The following is an 8,453-nucleotide window of genomic DNA, read 5'->3' as shown; positions in this document are numbered from 1 at the left end:
CTTATTACGTGTTTCTCTTGTTGGTTTATTTCTGTGTCACAAGAGAAGCATTGATCAAAGAAGATGAAAAAGTGTCTAAAGAATGTGTGGTGAGCAGAGGCTCTAAAAACTTCCTCTCCTTGATTCTTTGGTCTCCTTGTTTGTCATGAGGTGGCATTTGGTGGCGTATGGGCTTTCCGTGGTCAGCAGGGTGGTTTGGCTGATGTTTGAACCATGAAGCATCTGAAGATGAGGTAGCATTTTTAAATCCTTATTTTTGTTTACATCTGGTATATACACGTGTATCTGTATATGTGTGTGCACATGTAAGTTGATGCTTTGACATGAAGTTAAGTCAGTTGTGAGCTGACTAATGTGGGTGCGGGGAACTAAACTCAGATCCTCTGCAAGAGCAGTATGTGCTCTTAACTGCTTAACCATATCTCCAGCCTATGCCTCGAGGCAAAGTCAAATGTACTCTAGTAAAGTTAAAAACTCACTGTATTCTTGAGGATTTACCCAAATTCTGATCATCATGCCTCTATCTCCTGAGTGATGGATGTCGTATGTGTATCTCTATATCCAGTATGATGCACTGAAAATCAAAGACAGGGCTCCATGCATGCTAGAAAAGAACTCTATTACCTGAACTACATTGCCAGCCCTGTCCATTAGGTTTTAGAGATTAAATGTGAATACTATATAAATCACAACTGAATTCTACTTAAATTTTTTAAACATTAAAAATATGCAACCACAAAAAATTACATAATCTTTTATAAATAGCTAGTAACTAGAAAAGACAAACTTTATTTATATCTGAGTTAATGAATTAGGAAAATGAAAAATGAATGTGAAGAATAATTTATGAACTTATGAACATTGAATGAATTTGAATTATATAATTACCAGTGTTATAATTAATTGTTTATAAAAATAAATTTGTGACAAGAATTACCTTATAACTTATGTACTATATGAAGGAAATAAAAATCAGTTTGCAAATTTAACTGTAAGATAAATTCTAAGCTTTTAAGTATACTTTTTGCCTGAAATTGTTTTAATTCTTTGTATTTGATGAGCAAATTTCATACATTTGAAGTACACCAGTACCTTCAAAGTTAACAAAAATTAATTTAAGAGAGAACTTCTAAAATGGATTTGTTGAGAGGAGCAGGAAAAATTGACACAAAATGAAAACCAAAATAGTTGAAAAAAATTCCCAGACACCCGCAGAAAAATGAATGAAAGAAAGTGAAAAGAGAATTGGAAGTAGGGGAGGGCATTCAGAAAATGGAAACTAGTGTTTTTCCCTACTTAAGACAGAAGTGCACAACATGGACTTCAGAAAACCTAGAGGGGAAGCTTCAGGACCACAGAGCCCAGAAGAGCAGCAGCATCTGCAACATTCACAATGGCCAGGCCCTGTGCTCTCCTGACATTCCTGGTGGGCCTGGTCAAGCTGCTGTCTGGGATGTGACCTGCCTCAGACTCATCACCTCAGGAACAAGAGAGCCTCCACGCTCCTGGCACAAATGAGGAGACTCTCCCCTCTCTCCTGCCTGAAGGACAGAATGGACTTTGTATTCCCTCTGGAGAAGGTGGATGCCCAGCAGATCCAGAAGGCTCAAGTCATCCCTGTCCTGCAGGAGCTGACCCAGCAGGTCCTGATCCTCTTCAGCTCAAAGGACTCATCTGCTACTTGGGAGACAAACCTCCTAGACACGTTCTGCACTGGCCTCCACCACCAGCTCAAAGACCTGCAAGCCTGTCTGATGGAGCAAGGTGAGGTGCAGGAACCTTCCCTGAGCCAGGAAGACTCCCTGGTGGCTGTGAGGAACTACTTCCACAGGATCACTGTCTACCTGAAGGAGAAGAAACACAGCCCCTGTGCCTGGGAGGTGGTCAGAGCAGAAGTCTGGAGAGCCCTGTCTTCCTCAGCCAACCTGCTGGCAAGATTGACTGAGGAGAAGGAGTAATTCCTGAACTAAAGTGGAGAGGACTGTCCTAGGACAGTGCACCACACTACACCAATTCTGCTCTCTCAATGCTTTCACTCGTTTCGACATCTTTCAATCAACCTTCCTGGATGTTTCATCAGTTATGAGCAATTCTGTATTGTGTATTGTATACACAACTGTGTATATTGTATAGGCATTAGCTTCCAGATTCATCCAGTTATTTGTATTTATGTGTATAACTATTTATTTAAGTATAAAATTTAAGTTATAACATCATGTGAAATTTTATATTTTCTTTAATATAATAAAATACTTCATATGTAATAAAATTATTTTTCTGTGTTCGTTAAATCTTTATCATATAAGTCTTGCATTTTTCCATTACTTATAGTTTCTCATTTTTATTTCTTTAAACTAACATTACAAAGTAAGAGCCACATACATTGGTAGGATACATGTGTAAATTGTATGGTGTTTAAATATAAGCAGACCTAAACATCTTTTTATTATCACTTCTTTACATTTAAAATCCTAAATTATTCTCTAGTGTTTCATAATATATACTACATGACTGTTCTTTGTAGTTGATATGTTGTGCAATAGTGAAGGAGAATATATCTTCATATTAAATTGTGATAGTGCAATTTTTAAACTTTGTGTGTCCTCTTTGGTAATTTCATACATGAATACTACATATTTAGATCGTATGCACACTCTTTTTCTGCCTCGGACTCTTCCTAGACCTCCCCACCACATTCTCATCCTAATATCATACCTTGTTTCACATCTTTGTCTTTTTTATGGTTGTCCAGTTAGTGTTTTCCATATTTGCACATGTATAGGGTGATATTCAACTAGTCCAATTAGTAATTTCCATATTTGCATAGGTATAGGGTGATAGTCACTGAAGAATAAGCCATCTACTGTGGGCCACACCATTGAAGAAAACTGACTCTCCCTCAGTGGCCATCAACTGCCAGGTCTCCTCAGTTAGGGATGGGGAATTTGAGCCCCTTCCCTCTCTATGCTGGAGCATTGACTGGCTTGATCTTGTCTACACTCCTTTTCCCACAATCACAGTTGCCCTGAGCTCATGAGTGCTATAGCCCTGTCGTATTCAGATGTTTTTCAGCAATCTTCCTCAACCTTTGGCTCTACAGTCTTTCTGCCCCTTCTCCTGCAATGTGCCATGAGTCTTGGTTGGGGAAAGAGGTGTGATATTAACATTCCATATAGGGATGAGCACTCATAGTTGCTTATGCTCTGCCATTCAATTAACTGGGAATTTTTATATTAACTACCATATTCTGCATAAGGAAGTTTCTTTGAAGATGGTCAAGTATTTCACTAGCATTTAAATGTAAGTATTTTAAAGGGTCTCTGAAACTGGCCTTTTGGCAAAATAGCTTCTCTAACCTCCCAAGTCATGGGTTCTTGGCCATGTTTGCAGTACAAGGCACAAGTTTCCTTTTTTGGAGTAAGCCAGATGTTCCATTACAATGTTGTTGGTTACTCCTGTAACATTTATGCCACTATTGTACTAATGGGCGTAGCTCTCTCAACCAGTCACTACCTTAGCTCACAGGGTACAAAGTTGGATAAGGTATTTCATGGATTCTGCCCTAGCAGCATGAAAAATACCTTCCCAGTGTGATAGGTAACCAAAAAGGGGGAACCTTCCAGGTTAGTATCAAATTGAATCCCCAATATTCTGTGATCAAAATGTATGGTGTCTTTGAAATAATATGGATTCAGTGTAGCATTTGCATCCATGTGTGTGGTAATGTACTTATCATATATTTACTCCTCCGTAACCCAAACTCTTCACCCTGGTCCTCTTTTTCCAAAAAAAGGAAACTGGTCAAAATCTATGCCGTATCTATATCTATATTTGTGGATTGCAATATGATATAAAACATATACCATATATCTTTTCAAATATTTCCATTAGAATAATGTTCTTTATATCTATCCATATTCATATAAATCATATAATATTTCTGCTTTATATGTGAATATCTTCTACTACATATTGTAGGTATATCTTGTATTTTCTCCTTTTTTATTTTTTCTTATAGCTGATATAGCTGATAGTATTGACAAACACATATACAATGTATATAACTTAAATATTCTTTCACCTTTTGATATACATTTAGGCTAATTAAATATTTTGTCTAGTGCGAATGCTAATGTAATAAACATGAATATACAGATGTTTCTATTGCAAGTTCACTTTGTTCTTTCTGATATATACACATGTGTGGTACAGCTTATCATACGGTAGCTCCATTATTAGCTTATGTGAGGAAAATTCATAGTGACACTCAGCCCTAATTAATGCCCCTACCACCAAATTAAAGTTTCTACACACCAGTATTCTCACCAGCATTTATGGAATGATAGCCATTCTGCTTGGGGTGAAATGAAACATGAATGTAGACTTGATTTGAAATTTCCCTGGTAGCTAATGATGCTGAACAAGTTTCAAATGTGCATTGGCACTTTGTGCTTGACCTTTTGAGAACTATCTCTTGTTTCACTTGCCTAAGAAGTAATAGAATTATATGTTCTTTTAACATTTTAACATTTTTATTCTTTCTAGTATCTAATTCCTGGTCAGATGAATAGTGGAAATGCTTTTCCTTCCTCCCTGTAGACTATATTTTCACTGAGGCCATGGTTCTTTTGCTATGCTGAAAATTTGAAATTTTGTATATTTTTTGTCCAGTTCCCATTTCTCACTTCTTGCTGCTTTTTGGGCTGTCTGAGGCCTTTTCACAAAGCCCTTGTGTAAACTATGATTAAGTGTTTTCTCTAAGTCTGTCTTATCAACTTCCAAGTTTCTGCACTCACATTCAGATCTTTCATCATTTTGATGGACTGTTGTACCAAGGGGCAGATAGAGACCTGGTTTTATTCTCCCAGCCCCAGTTACAGAAGAGACTCTCCAGCCCCAGTGTGTGCTGGTGGTAATTCAGGGAGCTCAGGTGGATGCAGCTGTGTGTACTTATTTCTGGACCAACTGTTCTATTGCACTGATCCTCATATCTCCTTCTGTATTAGTGTCCTGCTGTCTTGATTACTGTAACAGTGTAGTGCATGCAATCAGGTATTGTAGTACCCCCAACACTGCGCCTTATGCTTCCGTGTGCATTTGAGGACTGACATTTCTGTTTGAGTGCAATGTTGTTAAACTTTATTGAAACTTCATTAAATCTTAGGTCACTTTGAAAACACAGTCATTTTCATATTATCACTTCTTACTTCATGGTTTTAGGACTTCCTGGGTGCTATATTGAATGTTACTAACATTACTGTTATTGCTTCCCATCTAAGAACAAAAGTGACTTCCTCTCTTTTGCTTTCATGAGAACTGACATCACATTTTCGTTTCTATGCTAAGACCCAAAACTGGCTTTTACTCTCTAGGAAAATAGAAAAGACAAAAGTAAGTAAATCAGTAAATAACTAAATAAACAGCTAACTATCATGAAATTAGAATGGATGCTATCTGCTTGTGTCATTTTACTCTATCATCATTATGGAGTAAATGTAACGAAAAGGCAGAAACGCAGAAGCCTGTCATTAAATGAACGCCTCAAAAATACAGTAAAATTAAATGAAAAATTATATACAGTTCAAATACAAAAACTATGTACTGTTCAAATACAGTTTTCCTCTCTGGAAGAATAGTCTGATTGTCTCTACCATGCAGTTTTGAGTTGAGTGGAGATGCGGATGCAAGGACCTTAATCCCTTACTATAATCAAACTGGATAAACATCCTTGGCCTTATTCCTGTACAACTGTAATCAAATGCTCAGCCATCAGTATATCTTGTACACCATCCAATCATTTCCAACAACAAGCATTTGATGATCAAGTGTGGATTATATGAAGAGTATTTGAGGGAACAATTAGTACTTATCTACTATGAATGAAATTAAGAAAAGCTGGAAAACGTTTACAGCAATGTAGACAAAACGCTTTGTTGATGTTATTGTCTGGGGATTCTTGACACTCTGGTCCCTGGAAACTTGAGTCACTACAGAAAACAAAACATGAACACATCAACACACTAAAGATAAGAGTATAATTCTCTAGGATTTATGGTACTGAAATCCAAGCAGACACCATATCCAGTATGAGAGCTGACATCATCAGGGTGTGATGAGCACACTCTCAGGGATTGTTGTACAAAGGAAGGACAGAGGGTATTGTGTCACTGTGCAGCAGTGAGTGCGGGCAGACTCAAAAGCCACTGTGTGAGTCACATGTTACTTAGAAAATGGCATCATGTTGGCGTCAAAATCTCCACGCACAGACCAAGAAGGAACCAGCATTCAGGGTAGGGGTCATTGTTACAGATTGAAGACCATTGTGGACATCAGTGGTAGAAGGTTAGACAGGGAGGGAGATGTCTACATTAGTCATAGTGAATAGTGAGGCACAACCCCATGTCCTTCAGTTCCTGAGAGAGAGCAATATCAGCGAAGCTCTGTCAACTGTGATGAGTCACCCATGGGAATAAACAGAAAAACGTCTTCTGCTTCTTCATTCTGAGGAGCCTCTGTGTTATGAAGGCTCTGCCCAATCTCTACACAGTAAAGGAAACTCATAGACTCTCTCGTGGCTGTGAGGAACTACTTCCACAGGATCACTGTCTACCTGACGGAGAAGAAACACAGCCCCTAGGCCAAAGTGGAGAGGACACTTCTGGGCTGGGACCCTGCACCTCACTGCACAAATTCTGCTCTCTCAATGCTCTCATTCATTTCAGTATCCTTTAACCAACCTTCCTGGATGTTTCATCAGTTATGAGCAGTACCTCATAATATTGTAGAGACATTTGCTTCTAGATTCATCCAGCTATTTCTATTTATATGTGTAAATATATGTGTAAAAATTTATTTAAGTATGAAATTAAAGTTACAATACTATGTTAAATTTTACATATTCTTTAATATAACTAAACATTTTCCTTTTATGGAATAAAATTATTTTTCTGTGTCATCAAATATTATTAGTTTTGTATCTATCCATTCTTATATCTTTTCATACTATAAATTTTATTAAAACTGACACATTACATCATAAAAATTGAACCCATTTATAGGGTACATTGTGCTGGTTAGTTTTACGTCCACTAGATTCAAGCTAAATTTATCTGAATGGACTGAATATCAAAAGAAATGCCTCCATGTGATGGCTCTTCAAGTAAGTCTGTAGGGCAATTTCTTAATACTTGAGGAGAAGGTCCTGTCCCATTCTGGGAGGTTCCATCCTTAAGCGGATGGTCCTAGCTGTGTAAGAAAGCAAGCTGAGAAATCCCTGAGAAGCAAGCCAGTAAGCAGTACCCTTCCATGGCTTCTGCATCAGTGCCTTCCTGCCAGTTCCTGCCCTGTTTCAGTTTTTGTTCTGACCTCCCTTGATGATGAACAGTGCTGTGAACATGTAAGTCAAAACTACCCTTTCCCCTCCAAGCTGCTTTGGTCATGGTGTTTCATCGGAACAATAGTAAACCTAAGACAGAATTGGTATCAATATTAAGGGGGCATTCATGTGACAGGTCTGATCATGAGTTTTGGGAAAGATTGTGGAAAGACTTTGGAACATGGGGCTAGAAAAGCCATTGAGTTTTCATAGCTTAGTTATATGTTCCATGGGAGCTTGGAAGATAAGAATGTTGAGAGCTCCCAGGCAGCGGTGGCACATGCCTTTAATCTCAGCACTTGGGAGGCAGAACCAGGAGGATCTCTGTGAGTTCGAGGCCAGCCTGGTCTACAGAGTGAGATCCAGGACAGGCACCAAAACTACACAAAGAAACCCTGTCTTGAAAATAAAAAAAAATAAAAATAAAAATAAATTTAAAAAACCAAGAATCTGATTCTGGTTAGCCCGCAGAAATAATCAGCTGTGATTAACATGGTACCAAAACTATTACAGGGAAACCTTGGTTTTACTGAGACATTTGATGTTGGTGAGAAGGAGCTGAGATATCAGGAGGTTAAGAAAAGACCACTGTGTAAAAATCATCAAGCTGGTGCTGGTTTGGAAGGCATGGAGGTGTCAGCAGATTATCTGAAGGTTGGCATTCTGTGGTACAGCTGGAGTCCCTCAAAAGAGCCCTGAGAGGCTACTTGTGAAAGCGCAGCCCTATTTCTGCAAGAGACTCCAGCCTTTTGGAGATGCCAGTACCTTAGGGTGTCCACAAAGAGAGCAGCAGTTGTGTATTGGAGCTGACCTGGACCTAGGGGTCAAGCTGTGTGTGCTGCAGGAGGTGGATCTGGAGAAGAGACCCAAGTCCTTTGGAAAAGCACAGAAGATAGTGAGTGAATCTCAGATATTGGTTATTGAGTTCTTTGCACTGTTGGTGTTTGATTTGGCTTTGTTCAGATTGTGACTGTGTTCTACTTTTTCCCTCTAAAGTAAGAAAATGTTTATTTTTGACATTTAGAGGAGCCCACAATTGAGATACTTTGGGTTTTAAGTGAGAATTTGGATATTTTTA

General features: G+C 38.4%; 1 pseudogene; it reads left to right on the top strand.

Annotated features, from left to right (window-relative positions):
* Window positions 1-1,393: 1,393 nt before the first annotated feature.
* On the top strand, window positions 1,394-1,958 carry LOC128097228 (interferon alpha-12-like; annotated as a pseudogene).
* Window positions 1,959-8,453: the final 6,495 nt, after the last annotated feature.

This window comes from Peromyscus californicus, unplaced genomic scaffold (assembly GCF_007827085.1).
Source record: "Peromyscus californicus insignis strain IS unplaced genomic scaffold, ASM782708v3 Scaffold_5__1_contigs__length_169319896, whole genome shotgun sequence".
Classification (NCBI taxonomy): domain Eukaryota; kingdom Metazoa; phylum Chordata; class Mammalia; order Rodentia; family Cricetidae; genus Peromyscus; species Peromyscus californicus.
Note: the sequence above shows the minus strand (reverse complement) of the source record. Positions and strands in the feature narration are given on the sequence as shown.